Consider the following 12,972-nt stretch of genomic DNA (forward strand, 5'->3'; position numbering starts at 1 on the left):
GTTACAACACTATACAGTACAATACAGTGAGAAAACTCTGCATTTGTGGCCATCGAATATTCAACAACTAGTCAAAAACAATCGCCACATCTGTTCAGGGCATTCACTGCACACAACAGCCTCTGTTTCTGCTTCAAGAATGTATTTCCTTTATTTTTAACCCCTTGGGTGCCATGGACGTAATGGTTATGTCTGTGGCTGCGATGCTCAGGCGCCACGGACGTAACCATTGCGTCCTAGTACTGGCCCTCGGGGAAGCGCTACCACTCCCCCGAGGGCCGCGCCCCCACCCCCCCCCATGGCAGGGCTGGAAGGGGAATTGCTTCCCCTTCCACCCCTGACCCCCAGTGACGTCTGATGACGTCAGCATGCTTCCAGCTCGATGCAGAAGAGAAATGCTCAGCATTTCTCTTCCGCTCAGGAGGAGGGGGCAGGCAGAGGCATGAAAGGAAAGGAAAGGCCTTTCCTTTCCTTTCATGTCTCTGCAAGAATTTTGAGATTGAGCATCAGAAATGCCCACCAAACACCAGGGATTTTTTTTGTATATACTTACACATAAGGGGAGCAGCCTCTTGGGCAAGGGCCGCTCCCCAAGGGGGCAAAATATGTTATCGCCTTTTCTGCCCCCCCGGGGGCAGATCATTCTATTATCATTAGGCCGATCTGCCCCTGGGGGGGACAGAAACCCCTAGACACAAGGGATATATTTTTTTTGTTTACTTTATGTTTACTTAGGCAAGGGTCGCTCCACTCGGCGAAAAATTGTATTTAGGCCATTTCTGTCCCCTTGGGGACAGATCAGCCTATTTTTATTAGGCCAATCTGCCTACAAGGGGGGAAGAAACCACTAGACACCAGGACATTTTTATTTTATTTATATTTATACAAAAGGGGAGCGGCCTTCTGGGCAAGGGCCGCACCCCAGTCGAGCAAAATATTTTTAGGTCTTTTCTGCCCCCCAGGGGCAGATAGGCCTATTATAATTAGGCATATCTGCCCCCGGGGGGTAGAAACCCCTAGACACCACGAATATACCAGGCAAAGGTCGCTCGCCTGGGGGGCAAATTTATTAAAGCCATTTCTGCCCCCCTTGAGGACAGATCGGCCTATTTTTATTAGGCCGATCTGCCCTCAAGGGAGGCAGAAACCAATAGGCACTGGGGATTTATTTTTTTGTGTGCCAATTTCATGCAAGGGGAAGTGACCCCTTAGGCAACGGTCACTCCCCTGGGGGGGAGAATTTATTTTAGGCCATTTCTGCTTCCCTTGAGGGCAGGTTGACCTATTTCTCTTAGGCCGATCTGCCCCTGGGGGGGCAGAAACGACTAAGGCACCAGGGATTGGTGTGTGTGTATGTGCATGTTTTGTTTGGTGGGCAGCCCCTTGGGCTAGGGTCGCTCCCCATGGGGGCACATTACTGTTGGCCATATTTGCCCCCCTTGGAGGCAGATCGGCCTATTTTTGGAAGGCCCATCTGCCCCCAAGGGAAGAGGGTGCCAAAGTTGTTCTGCCCACTAGGGGGCAGATGGGGCAATTACTCCCGCTCCACACCCGGGGGCAGAAAGTCTATTAGATGCCAGGGAATAAAAAAAAAAAAATTGTGTGATGGTGGCTACCAACCAGCATGTGCATGGTTATGCCCCCACCCCAACTGAAGGGAGATAACAGTCTTTCAGCTCTCCCCCGCACACTAAAACATCTTATCTCACAGCAAGCAAGAGGACATTTGATTATTTTGGGTTTTGGTTTTACATTTGGGCCATGAGAACTTGGCTAACTCTCAAAATGGTCCCGCTTGGAATGATGAGAGTGGCACTTTTTGGACTTTGGGATGCTGCCATGTAGAAAAATCCAAGACCTAGACACATCTGAAAACTAAACATCTGGGTGAGTCCAGGGTGGTGTGCTTCACATGCACCCCGCACCATTTTCTTACCCTTAATGCCCCGCAAACCTCCAACTTTGCTGGAAATCACACATTTTTGTGATGAAACCTTCCTGAATCTGCAGGAATCCACAAAATTCCTACCACCCAGCATTGTCTCATCTATACCGATGAAAATGTTTCCCCACTTGTGAGCCTAAAAATGTTTTTTTCAAACTGCCTTTTTTGGACCCGATTTGGTTCCCCCTCAATTTTGACATGTTTGTGGCTCTTCCCTGTCTCAGGCACTTGGCCCACCTATGCAAATGAGGTATCATTTTTACCGGGAGACTGAGGGGAACGTTGGGTGGTAGGAAATTTGTCAGTTGCGTTGATCCCACACAGAAATGTGGGAAAAAATGTGATTTGTTAGCTACATTTGAGGTTTGCTGAGGATTCTGGGTAAGAAAACATTGAGGGATCCTTGCAAGTCACATCTCCCTGGATTCCCTCAGGTGTCTAGTTTTCAGAAATGTTTGGGAGGTTTCCCTATATGACTGCTGAGCCCAGGACCAAAAACGAAGGTCCCATTGGCCCCGTAAAAACAGGTAGTTTAGTATTTGATCATTTTGATGTGTCCACATAGCGTTTTGGGGCATTTCCTTTTGCGGGCACTAGGCCTACCCACACGAGTGAGGTACCATTTTTATCAGGAGAATTGGGGGAACGCTGGGTAGAAGAAAATGTGTGGCTCCACTGAGATTCCAGAACGTTCTGTCACCAAAATGTGAGGAAAAGGTGTTTTGTTTTAGCCACGTTTTGAGGTTTGCAAAGGATTCAGGGAAACAGAACCTGGTGAGAGCCCCACAAGTCACCCCATCTTGGATTCCCCTAGGTGTCTAGTTTTCAAAAATGTGCAGATTTGCCTAGGTGCCGGCTGAGCTAGAGGCCAAAATCCACCGCTTGGCACTTTGCAAAAAAACGCTCTGTTTTATTTGGGAAAATGTGATGTGTCCACGTTGTGTTTTGGGCAATTCCTGTCACAGGCGCTAAGCCTACCCTCAAAAGGGAGGTACCATTTTTATCGGGAAGCTTGGGGGAATGCTGGGTGGAAGGAAATTTGTGGCTCCTCTCAGATTCCAGAACTTCCTGTCGCCTAAATTTGAAGAAAAAGTGTTTTTTGGGCCAAATTTTGAGGTTTGCAAAGGATTCTGGGTAACAGGACCTGGTGAGAGCCCCACAAGTCACCCCATCTTGGATTTCCCTAGGAGTCTAGTTTTTAAAAATGCAAAGGTTTGACAGGTTTCCTTAGGTGCCGGCTGAGCTAGAGGCCAAAATCCACAGCTAGACACTTAGCAAAAAACAGGTCTGTTTTCTTTGGGAAAATGGGATGTGTCCAAATTGTGTTTTGGGGCATTTCATGTCACAGGCGCTAGATTCCAGAACTTTCTGTCACCAAAAAGTGAGGAAAAAGTGTTTTTTAGCCACATTTTGAGGTTTGCAAAGGATTCTGGGCAACAGAACCTGGTGAGAACCCCACAAGTCACCCCATCCTGGATTCCCCTAGGTGTCTAGTTTTAAAAAATGGAAAGGTTTGGTCGGTTTCCCTAGGTTCCGGCTGAGCTAGAGGCCAAAATCTACAGCTAGGCACTTTGCAAAAAACACGTCAGATTTCAACGTAAAAATGTGATATGTCCATGTTGCTTTTCCTGTTGTGAGCATTAGGCCTACCCATGCAAGTGAGGTACCATTTTTATTGGGAGACTTGGGGAAACACAGAATAGCAAAATAATTGTTATTGCCCCTTGTCTTTCTCTACATTTTGTCCTTCCTAATGTAAGACAGCATGTGAAAAAGGCGTCTATTTGAGAAATGCTCTGTAATTCACATGCTACTATGGGCACCCCGGAATTCAGAGATGTACAAATAACCACTGCTTCTCAACACCTTATCTTGTGCCCATTTTGGAAATACAAAGATTTTCTTGATACCTATTTTTCACTCTTTATATTTCAGCAAATTAATTGCAGTATACCCGGTATAGAATGAAAACCCATTGCAAGGTGCAGCTCATTTATTGCCTCTGGGTACCTAGGGTTCTTGATGAACCTACAACCAGAAGAGTCCAGTAGACGTAACGGTATATTGCATTAAAAAATCTGACATCGCAGGAAAAAGTTACAGAGTAAAACGTTGAGAAAAATGGCTGTTTTTTTCACCTCAATTTCGATTTTTTTTTTTATTTCAGCTGTTATTTTCTGAAGGAAAACCTTGTAGGATCTACACAAATTACCCCTTGCTGAATTCAGAATTTTGTCTTCTTTTCAGAAATGTTTTTCTGGGATCCAGCATTGGTTTCACACACATTTCTGTCACTAACTGGAAGGAGGCTGAAAGCACAAAAAATAGTAAAAATGGGGTATGTCCCAGAAAAATGCCAAAATTGTGTTGAGAAATGGGGTTTTCTGATTTAAGTCTGCCTTTTCCTGAAAGCTGGGAAGCTGGTGGTTTTAGCACCGCATACCCTCAGTTGATGCCATTTTCAGGGGGAAAAAACACAAGCCTTCTTCTGCAGACTTTTTTTCCCTTTCTTTTTTTTTTTAAATGAAATTTTTGCTGTATTTTGGCTATTTTCGTGGTCTCCTTTGGGGAAACCTAAAAACTCTGGGTACCTCTAGAATCCCTAGAATTCGTTTTAAAAAGGACGCAAATTTGGCGTGGGTAGCTTATGTGGACAAAAAGTTATGAGGGCCTAAGCGCGAACTGCTCTAAATAGCCCAAAAAAGGTCTGGCACCTGAGGGGGAAAAGGCCTGGCAGCGAAGGGGTTAAGGTGCTCCACTGTGAGTACCCTTTTGACACACAGCATTCGTCAAGCCTTATTTGACTAATCTTCTGCCTACAAGAAAGTCTAAGAAGGTAACATTGTTAAACAATCCAGCCCTTACAGAACACTGGCTAGGACCCATCCTTGTTGAAAGCAAACTTGTGAATTTTATCCTGAGAAAAATAGAGAAACAATAAATTGGTTATTTTGCTGAACACTATTATAGTGCAATTGTTCGTTAACTACCTTCGCAATAAAACTTTTATTCTAGTACTCTAGTAGTAGTGTTTATAGTGGTGTTTATGGGATGATCAATAATATCTATAAAACGGCTGAGCTATTTTTAATTGCATTCCCTCTTTATATTCTGAACTGATTTCTGAATAATACACTGTACACTTTTTAAATTTCTTTACATTCGGACTGGTTTCTGAATAATTATTTGTTATGTGTTTTAGAACACACGGAAATACCTATTCATAACATTTTTAATATATCACTATTCTCACTATGTTAATCTTAGCACTCCTACTGAAAGCATAGCCAGTGGCGAATTGAATAGTCTTTTACTCGCATCTCTTTGTCAGTACGGGTTTGGTGATGTCTACTTGTTGGGGTTAGGGTATAGTGCATAGAAACCATTAGATCTAATGTATCTATTGTTTCGATCTGCAGGATATACATTTTGGACGTGATAACTAACACAATGCATGTTACAATGAAAAGCATATATGTCTCACTGCATCTGTTTTGCTCCCCTTCTTTTTCTTCAGCTGCCCCCTTCTCGTCCACTGGATGCTAACTCCATAATTAAGGATGAGTGAATGAACGGATTCCTAGTAGCATCTCGAGGCTGTGCAGAATATAGATATCAATGGACTCTACAACATATTTCAGCGCATTATCTTTCCACGATGTATTATTTTTCTATAGTGTTTAGGTATTCGCACAAAATGTAAAGAGAAAGAAAAAAGTATTATATTGAAGGGAGATGGAGTTGCGCATATTAAACTCTGGAAAGAAATCAAAGGGAAGTAGTCTGTTCAACGAAATGCAGAAAAGGGTTTAGATATTTTACCTCAAAATGAACTCGAAACATTGCTATTATAATTAGCTATACAATTAATTAGAATTAACACTGATGTCACTTCCACGAGTCACTAACTCTGGCAATAAGATGTATTCATTAGTTTAGCTAAATTAGCTACATTCAGACTGAATATTGCAGAGACAGGTTTGTTCTCATAGTAAGGCAACAAAATGTTTTTAAAAAAACACTCGTAAACATTACTCTTTACAACTGAGCCATTACCGGTAGATGTGTTGTTTGCATGCACTGTTTTCGTAATTTGTAATATATGTGCAGATCCTATCTGAATATCAGAACTTACCAACTTACAAACAGCGCTGTACTCCTCTTGACAAACGGTATTTTCACTACAAATAAACGTTTTCTTATCTGCATACTTGCCATCTCGTCATTGCCGTTGCACGCAATGGACATTCCGTTGTGATCAGTAACTTATCAGCAATCTACCACATTTTGAATGACAACCTATGTTTGCCAGTCAGCTGCTGAACACGCTTTCCTGTGGGTCATCAGGCTGACAACTTTAAGCATGCCTACGGCCTCTCTGGTTACCTTAGCAGACAATTTAGTAAAACACGGAAGGGGAGTGATTTGCCCTGCTTATTACCATAAAACCACAATGAAAAGAATCAAAAACCTTTTTTCTTGGTGCTTTTCTGGGCATTTAGAGGGCCCCTGGAGAGCAGATGCAGTCTAGTGTCACCACAGGAGCTTTAGGGAGGGGAAGTGGCATACAGGGGACGGGATTGGCCAAGGATGCCTGGGGGTGGGAATAGGGTTAGGATTTAAATAGGTTTGGGGAGGGAGGGACCAGCCTCTTCCGCGCCAGCCCATTGCGCGGTCCAAAGATTGGCCACCCATCCGCCCTACATGCAGAAGGGTAACAGAATGCGGGTGTTTGTGTTTACAGGTGAGGGTGTTGGGTGAACGCCAGTTAGGGTAGGTTGCTGACGGGGGCTTTGTGTGGCAGTAGATGGGGGAGGGTGGAGAGTCAGATGCGGGCCTGGCCACCCTTCAAAGGGGGAGAAAGAAGCAGGTGAAGGATAATAGCATGGGGGATGCTCAAAGCAGGCAGGGGATGAAAGGAAAAGGGGGATGTGTGACGGAATTGAAATGGAAGATGGGTGAACAGAGGCAAAGTGGGGGAATGAGTGAAAAGGAGGACTGGGGAGAAGTTTCAAAGGGGTGAGGTTTAAAGTTAGAGTTGAAGTTGAGTATGTACAATGTTATGCATAAGATGCAATCCTGTCCTAAATAAATGGCCTTTTACACTACGTAAACACTGTGTCACTGACTTTGTTCCGAAGAGTCCATTAGAGCTCAAGGGGAGGTAGAAAATCTCACGGGCACCTCCAAACTGAAAGCCCATGAGGTGTTGGTACATATATTCAGGGTCATAGTGACGCACGTGGAGATGAGATTTGCAAGTTAATGTGCCTGAGAACCAGTTTCAGGAAATGTTCTGTTTGGTTGAAAGATTTTGCATGAGGTATTTTGAATCTCAGCTATATTGTCAATAAAGCAGGATCTGCTTTTTCTGGATCTCTCCAAGCTTTTATTTTTCCAAGGTTTGGCTATGAGATCCCTTTTGTTCTACATTTGTGTTCTGTGTTTTTGGCGCTGTCTTGTGTCTCTGATTTGGTGCATTATTTGTTGGAGGTCTTTGTTGTGCATTCAAGTCATCTTTTTGGTTTCTCAAATTAAATAAAGGAAGTTGTGTTGTGTCTTCCTGGTGTCCTTGTGGCTGCGTTCTATGCTCTGCCTTGAGCCACAGTAAGGGGCATGCACTAGCACATGTTTGGAATGCTGAGACGGAAACAGTTGTTAGAAATTGGGTCTTTGGTTGGCAGTCAGGTTACCCCCTGTCCAAGCAAGGACCCTCACTCCAGTCAGGGTAAGTCACACACAATCCAAATGATCCTGTGCCTACCCACTGGTAGCTTGGCACTGAGCAGCCAGGCTTAACTTATAAGGCAATGTGTAAAGTATTTGTGCAATAAATCATGCAATAACACAGTATAACTCTGCAAAAATACACCACACAGTGTTTAGAAAAACATATAATATTTATCTGGTTAAATGCATGTCAAAATGATCTAGATTTAATAAGTACACTTTGATTTATCACTGTAGGAAATGATAAAAGAAATCTTTAGTGCTTTAAGAAGCAACAAATGTCTCTTGCAAGCACAAAGTACCTGGTTTACGTTCAAATTATCTGCAGGGGGCAGCAGAGGGGGAGATGCATGGAAAACGGGGAGGTGTGTGTCGATTTTTCCGGTACCCACAGATGATGCGTTGTTGAGTTTTCATGCAGGGCCGGCTTAGCGTCGATTTCCGGTGTGTAGACTGGGATCCTCTTCGGGTTGCCGGGTTTTTGGACACCCCGGGGATGATGCCTTGAAATCCTGGGCATGCAGGACAATGTCACAGGAGCTGGGTCGATCCGATGGGAGATGCATGGAAATTTCTGCAGCACGGATGGCGCTTGTGTCGATTCCTCTCAGGAAGCCGGGCTGCGTAGTTCCGGCTCAGCTATGCGTCGATTCCATGGGTCGGTTCTGGTTGCAACGCTGGCACTGCATCGATCTCCACTTCGGGGAGCCGGGCCGTGTCATTCCAATTTGATGTGTGGTAATTTTCTCACCGCAATGCAGGCTGTGCATTGTTTCCTGCAGGCCGTGTGTTGAATTTTCACCGCACAAGGAGTTCCTTGCAGGACGAAGTCTTTTTTGGTCCTGAGACTTTAAGGAACAGGAGGTAAGGTCTATCAAAGCCCTTAGAGAGCACTTCTCAGCAGGGCCAGTGGGCAGCAAGGCAGCATGGCAACAGCAGGGGAGCAGTCCTTTGCAAAAAAGCAGTCAGGTAAGTCCTTTGGGCAGCCAGGCAGTTCCTCTTGGCAGGTTGCAGGTTCTGGTTCAGAGATTCTTCTCCAGTGGTATCTTGTCCAGAAGTGTCTGAGTTGGTAGGGTCAGGGGCCCTGTTTAAATACCCAAATGTGCCTTTAAAGTGGGGGAGACTTCAATGAGTGGCTTAGAAGTGCACAAGGTCCCCTTTCAGTTCCATCCTGTCTGCCAGGGTCCCAGTAGGGGATGTGACAGTCTATTGTGTGAGGGCAGGCTGCTGTCCTTTGACATGTAAGTGTCAGGCCCTCCACCCTCCCAGCCTAGGAAGATCCATTCAGTATGCAGATGTGTGCAAGTGTGACTGAGTATCCGGTGTTTGGGGTTTGTCTGAGTGGAATGCACAAGGGAGCTGTCAACTAACCCAGCCAGACGTGGATTGAAAGGCACAGAAGGATTTAAGTGCAGAGAAATGCTCACTTTCTAAAAGTAGCATTTCTAAAATAGTAATATTAAATCCAACTTCACCAGTCAGCAGGATTTTCTATTACCATTCTGGCCATACTAAATATGACCTTGTTAATCCTTTCAGATCAGAATCTACCACTAAAACAGTATATGAGGGTAGCCCTAATGTTAGCCTATGAAAGGAGAAGGCATCACAGCAGTGTAAAAACGAATTTAGGAGTTTTACACTACCGGGACATATAAACTGCACAGGTACATGTCCTTCGTTTAATCTTCATAGCACCCTGCCCTATGGGTTACCTAGGGCCTACCTTAGGGGTGACTTAAATGTAGAAAAAGGGGAATTTGAGGCTTGGCAAATACTTTTAAATGCCAAGTCGAAGTGGCAGTGAAATTGCACACACAGGCCTTGCAGGCCTGAGGCATGGTGAAGAGGCTACTTATGTGGTTTGCACAATCAGTGCTGCAGGCCATCTAGTAGCATTTAATCTACAGGCCCAGGGCACATGTAGTGCACTTTACCGGGGTCTTATAAGTAGATTAAATAAGCCAATTGGGTAGGAACCAATGTCACCATGTTTTAAGTGAGAGAGCATATGCACTATAGCACTGGTTAGCAGTGGTAAAGTGCGCAGAGTCCTAAAACCAACAAAAACAGTGTCCAAAAAGTGTAAGGAGGCAGGTAAAAAGTTAGGGGTGACCACCCTAAGGCTGCCAGGTCTAACAACGGTCAATGGCTCTTACCTTATCAGACTGGTGCTGTGTCACTGCTTAGTTCCATCTGAAAATGTAAACGTTCAAAACTACATTATTTAATGTATTAACATTGGTCAAGTAGTATGCAAAGGCAGTTAAGGAGCTCTTGTGTATTGCCAGGCTTAACTAGGAGGAAAAGTGTAAAGTATTTATGCAGGACACAAACAGTAATAACGTGAAAACACAACAAAGAAAAATCCCAAAAGGCAAAAAAATAGAGTAAATATAAATAAACAAATACAATGACAACAGAACGACAAAAGTTTTATCAGCAGAACTGAGGGATGCAGTCTTAACATTTAAATAAAAATAGAGAAAAGAAAGTAGAAAGCACTAACTGGGAGATATCTGGTCGCACTGGACTGGTACAAAGTCAAAAGTTCAGGCTGACTGTGATGGAGCGCTGTCTGCGCACAGTAACACGTTTGGCCTGCTGGGAGTTGCACCTTATGTCCTTGGTGCTAGAGCTGCTTAGCATTCGTTGGTGTCAGTTTGCATGAAGCTTTCAGCTGTGGGATGAGACATTGGGTCACTCAGTGTCGGTTCCGATGAAGCTTTCAGCTGTGACTGACTGCTTTGTGCCAAGATCCCAGAGCGTTAATCACGGGTTAATTTAGTGACTTTTTTACCCTGACAAAGATTATGATTATTGCCTGAGTGGGGCTTCACACCCTCATCAACCAATTGCTTGATTTCTTATAACATGATTATACAGTAAGTGTGTGTGAATGTTAAACTATTCTCTACACGTATTACATAAACCAAATATCCAAAATAATAAATCATAAAAAATATATAATAAAAACGAATAATACTAGAAAAGAATTGAATAGGAGAAAACAATAAGAATGATTATATATGTGTGTGTGTATGTTTATGAGCAAGTGTATGTGCATATGTATGTGTACGTATGTATATGTGTGTATGAATATATATTTACTTTAAAAAACTAAATGTTACAGGGACGTTATACTTAGGCTCACATTTTAAATGTAGAAAACCATAGAAATTCACCTGTAACATCACTGTAACCTTTGTTTTTTTTGAGTGAATTTCTATGTTTTTTTTTAAATTCAGTTTCCTAACCATAATGTCCCTGTCACCTTTGTTTTTTTAAGTGAAGTTTTATGTTTTTTAATATTATGTTTACTAACTAAAATGTCACTGTAACCTTTGTTTTTTTTCAGTGGATTACTATGGTTTTTTAACGTAAAGTAATTTTCATTAATTTACGCCAGTCCAACAACTGACCTGCATGGGCGAAGGCCATGCACAGTGACAGTTGGATGCAGGGCCATCCCCTATAATCACCCAAACCCTTGCTGCGCACAGCCTTTGGCTGTGAGCAATGGGGGTTGGCCACAGGACCTGGCCTGCAGCCAGATGCTGCGGTCAATCTCCCTGTTTTAAAGTGTCCCTTTTTGGATGGTCACCCTCCCACTTTTTGATGTCAGATGCTGTTGCTTTTTACCTGTCAGTGCCAATGCAGTGAGGCCTGCTAACCAGGCCCCAGTACTAATGCTCTTTCCCTTAAATTGTATGTTGAATTGCATAGGTCAATTGGCAAAGACCTTACCACCACTGTAAGTCCATAGTAAATTGTACCCAGGGCTAGGATGGTAAGTGGGGTCACCAGGGCTGCAGCACTGATTGTGCCACCCTGAGTACCCCAAGAAAAAGAGAGACTGCAGAGCAACCATGTCAGCCTGCATGTGCAGCCTGCTGCTCAGGGTAGACTCTACCCACACCAGGTGCAGGCAGAGTCCCTGTTACTGCCCATGGACAGGTCAGTCACTGCTAAGGCAGGCCCCATAGAGCCCAGGAGCCAGGGTGCAGTGCCCAATAGTGAGGACAAATGTGAAGGAGCACATATGCCCCAGTGCTGGCATTTAAAATGCAATGGTGGCCCGAGTAACTGGTGGTCTATTGGATAACATAGGCTGGCAAGTGACCACTGCTCAGAAGTCCAGCTCTGCAATGGCCCAGCCAAGTCCTGTCATGTTTGGTATCAAATGGGGCCCAGGTTTGGGATTAAAAAGCAGATGCCCAGGTGGCACCCTTCGAGGATGCCCACCAAGTTATCGAGTCATATACTGTTTTCGCAGGCTCTCCTGAGCCACTGCCACCACAGACAAGAGTCTGACCTCCTGCTGGTGGTGCTAGCACCTTGGCAGGACGTAAGACAGAGGGCTTGAGCAAGAAGGAGGGCACACCTCCTCCCAGCCAGGCTGGCTATTGAGATAAGCATCAGGGCGGTGAGCCACAAAGGCTTCCCCAGCCTTGGATGTGACAGTAGCTGCCCTTCCAGTGGAGGACAAAGTCCTTCTTGCCCTGCCCGGTGAGGCAGGTGGGAAATTAGCTACTAACATAGATGACTAGAAAAACCACACCATTCCAAGATGGCCACCATTGTGGGAGTGCTAATATTGAGATTTGGATGTATGTCCGTCTTTTATGTTTGGTGATATTTATAGTTGTGTTTCACATACATACTCCATCCATGACCAAGGCTACGGCCGAAACGCGTTGGAGGGGAGACTTTTTTCCAAATAAACTTTTATTCATATTGTCAGCAGCTTGGAGGTGTCCCGGCTTTCCTTTAACTAAGAGGAAAATTATATATATGTATGGAAGCTCCTGAGCCAGGCTGAGACCGCTGTTTTACTGCTTCCATATTCCGTATTTTGTTTTAAGTATATATATATATATATACACACATATATATATACATATATATATACATTTATATATATATATATATTCGCCAAAATAAAGTAAAAATAGCACGCTCAGGATTCAGGAAAAGTGAAAGCCATGTTTAATCAAAGCACAACGCGTTTCGGCTGACACTGCAGCCTTGGTCACGTGATATTCACCACCAATCAACCAATACTAAATACTATTCATTCATAGACATAAAAATAAGACAAACAGCAGATACAAGGTACAAGATAGAAAACCCAAAAGCACAACCTTATAATACATTGACTTACATCTAGATTGTAATTACTGATAAGATCTGTACCGCTCATTTGTCAAAATTATAAATAAATAAGTATATATAAATATATAAATATATAAATATACAAATGCAAATAACCATATAAAATAGACATGTAATGGGGT

The sequence above is a fragment of the Pleurodeles waltl genome, chromosome 5 (assembly GCF_031143425.1).
Source record: "Pleurodeles waltl isolate 20211129_DDA chromosome 5, aPleWal1.hap1.20221129, whole genome shotgun sequence".
Lineage (NCBI taxonomy): Eukaryota > Metazoa > Chordata > Amphibia > Caudata > Salamandridae > Pleurodeles > Pleurodeles waltl.